The sequence below is a fragment of the Papaver somniferum genome, chromosome 3, assembly GCF_003573695.1.
Source record: "Papaver somniferum cultivar HN1 chromosome 3, ASM357369v1, whole genome shotgun sequence".
Classification (NCBI taxonomy): Eukaryota; Viridiplantae; Streptophyta; class Magnoliopsida; order Ranunculales; family Papaveraceae; genus Papaver; species Papaver somniferum.
This window is the reverse complement of record NC_039360.1, coordinates 197,416,373-197,420,111: the sequence shown is the minus strand read 5'-3', so window position 1 is coordinate 197,420,111 and position 3,739 is coordinate 197,416,373.

The following is a 3,739-nucleotide window of genomic DNA, read 5'->3' as shown; positions in this document are numbered from 1 at the left end:
CTTCAACAAAAGGTAAGTGAAGAGTTAACCACATATTTCTCAAGTTTTCACCTTTCTATCTATGAAACATTATCGCATGACTGAATTAGATAGTACATGCGTAACAGAAATTTCGAGTCAAGTTTATCTTGAATAACGTTCTCGAAATATGCTAATCTTAAGAACATTTGGTCATACTTGATGAATTTGGTTAAAAACAATTTATTGTTCATGACCTAATTATGGTTCAAGATTTAATCATCTATAAATAGCCTAAAACAGTGATATGTGTCATTGATGTTATTCGGGAATGTTTCCTATTAATTATCAGAGATATATAGAACTATTGTAAATCCGGATACGGGAAAGTATGCATACCAGTTCACATACTGGGAGAACTGTTATAAGTCCAGATCCGCAGTACATGTACCCAGTACATGTTCAATGTAGCTATAGTTCAACAATAATTTTTTGGTACGCATACCCGGTATCCATACCATAAAAAGTATGTTGACTCGTGAACCAGGAAGGTGCCCATACCTAGTATGCAAACCGGAAAAGATCTATTGGTTTCAAAACAGAAAAGGTACGCGTACCTAGTATGCAGACCATAAAAGATATGTGTGTTCCTGAACCCGTTTTTTTCTTAAGGATATACATACCTGGTGCATGTACCATGACAAAAATACTCACGAACAGGTATATACAGTACACGTACTTACCCTATCGAATATTTTCAGATGCATCGGAATTATTTCTATGTGATAATCGGCATTTGAAAAACTCTATAAAAACACTATCTAGACATGATTTATCACATTTGTGACTCAAGATTAAATTCTTAAAGTGTTATATGAAAATGGTTAAGCTTGTCGTTCAATTGGCTAGTTTCAGCTAACCTTTCATGAACAAGTCTTTGTACACGGTTTGGTTATGGTTAATCCTAACCAGAGTGTATATTCTTCTATGTTAATCTCAATTCAAATTTTTCATGTAACGGTGATCATTGATTGCTTGATTCCAAAGCTACCTTAGCTTAAATCTAAAGTAACCTTGATCTTGAAAGTCTATATAAGGAGAACCTCAAACAACTGGGATCTTTGAATACCTGACATATTTTTGTGTATTCTAGTTGTAAACTAGATTCGTCCTCTCCTTTAAACCTTTTTAGGTTTAGCGACTAAAAAGACTTCACCTAGGGATTCGTGAAGCCATGTCCAACTATCTTTATCTTGATAGTTTGTGTATCCTAATCATGTTTTGATTGTCGAGCCTTGATCCAACAAACAAGATAGATAGAAATCATAAAGTTTTCGTCTCAGACTTTATGATTCCACAAGTTTATACTTGTGAGGTGAATAATAATATAGGATGCTCTTCGGGAGTCATAAGACCAGATTTTGAGGTTTGCTAGACTTTGTCTATTCTAATCGATTTCCTACCTCACCTTGATCTTTGATCAGAACGAAAATCACATATAAGCTTATCTGTGGGAGGCAGAAAGGATGTCAGCTAAGGGAATCAATTGCGCGGAGTCCTGATGGGATTCAAGAGGCATAAGAAGGGCACTGTAACTGAATCGTTGTGATGGTAGATTCAGTCTCAACTACATTCCAGTATGAAGTTCTGATAGTATGCTAGAGTCTATATCGGCTTAATATAGTTTGGTGTTCAAATGTGGACTAGGTCCCGGGTTTTTCTACATTTGCGGTTTCCTCGTTAACAAAATTTATGGTGTCTGTATTATTTCTTTTTCACATTATATTGTTTATATTTATAATTAAAATATCACAGGTTGTACGTAAAATCAATTCAAGTAGATATGTCCATCGCAATTATTTGATACGACTTGATTGATTCTTGGATATTGATCTCTGGGATCGTCCAAGTACTCTCACGATATAATCAGCTTCACGGACTTGTCTCTGTTTACATCCTGATTATGAGAGAGAGAGAGAGATATAAGCTCTTCACATAATTCCTGATTGAGATTCATTAAGTTGAACTTTCAGAATTGTATTCGAGCTTAGTCCATACAAGTTTCCTAAGAAAAAGTTGGTGGTGTATTTTGATACCCCTGCGTTTTCAGTTTGTTTTAGTTTTTCGGGTGTTAAATTGATGAAACTTTATAAAGATAAAAAGTATTAATCTGGTTATGAGATAATGAGTAAGGCTATAAGATGATAGTTGTTGATTTTGATTTGAAATTGAGGAATGTTCATAGTCGGGAAAGACATAAATTCAAATAAAAAATATGCTAACACTGCTTTATACTGTATTTAAGTTAAACCATATCATATGTAGCATGTATCAATGTACGCTCAAAAATCATTCACCATGGTGCCAAAATATATTACTAAAATAATTTTGCTCACAGAGGACACTACCAAAGCGCTGGCATCTATGCTATATTGGAATATCTGGCATTTTAAAATGATTTTGAGAACAAAAATGATTAGAAATCATTGAAAAAACCGAGTAAAACACCAACACACACAAGGAGTGACCCAGGCCAAAACCCCTACCAATCCTGGACTAAAATAAAATTTGGCATAAACTAATTCTGAAATATAACTTGGCACGAAACTTTTTTTGAGATAAGGTCCAACGAAACAATTTCTTTTTGCTTACTATTAACAGTACAGTTGACACTCTCTTTACACTTCAACTGTTAATTTTCCTTATCATTACAAGATGTCAGTTAAGTCGTGTCATGCTATAATTGGTTTATTTCTTTATTCACAGATTGGTGTTGAGTTGTTTGTCTGTCAGATGCTCTTGTATAAATACAAGAACCCTTTTCTCTGTTTTGTGTAATATGAAAGCTAATTGACATAATCAATTGCATCTGTAACTCTGTTCTTTAATAGTTAATGAAATATATTCTTCTACTATAGTATCAGAGTAATTTTTCGATTTTACTTCCATTATTCATCATCATCAATGGTATTTCTTTAAGCTTTAAGCTTTCTGTTATATAGTCTCTGTTTATTACTTCACTAGTGTATTGCGCGTGCCATAATGGAACGGGGGAGGAAGCAGTACTGGTGATCTAATGGTATATCGGGATTAATATACACCAATTTGTGAAGAATATATTTGTCAAGACTGAGTTAAGAAAGAACTAATCTATCTGAAGCTGAGTTTATTTGTAAAAAAATAGGTATTTGTATTCTTTTTGTTACTCAATCTATATGTATATTTTTTTTAATTAGTCGATAATTGTGCGTCAATGTAATCTACGCATTGGAAAAAAAAACGAAAATAATAATCATGTTAGCTCCAAGTGTTGCACTCAATATTACAAGTAACACAAATTAAACATCAAATTAACCAAGAATGGACACTGCTGATAAGAGCAATAAAATCAAATTTATGACAGGACTTCTGGATACACAATGTTTGTTGTTTCGCGTTTAATACTATTCAAATGGAGGCATTTAAATGGAAAATCAAAGAGAACCAGCCAGGCAGCCAGTCTGAATCTCCAACAAATCAAAGAGAGGAAAGGAGTGTTTGGTTGGTGTGAAAAACAAAATCTATTGACGCCGCTACTACTTTATCGCTTTCTCTCTCCTCGTTCCTCTTTGATTCAACAAATTATTAGTATATTATTGTGCACGGTACTGTTATAAAATAGTGTAATTTAAATGGAGGTATTTTTGTAATGTGAAAGCTACTTGACATAATTCATTGCATCTGTAACTCTGTTCTTCAATAGTTAATGAAGTGTATTCTTCTACTATGGTATCAAACTAAA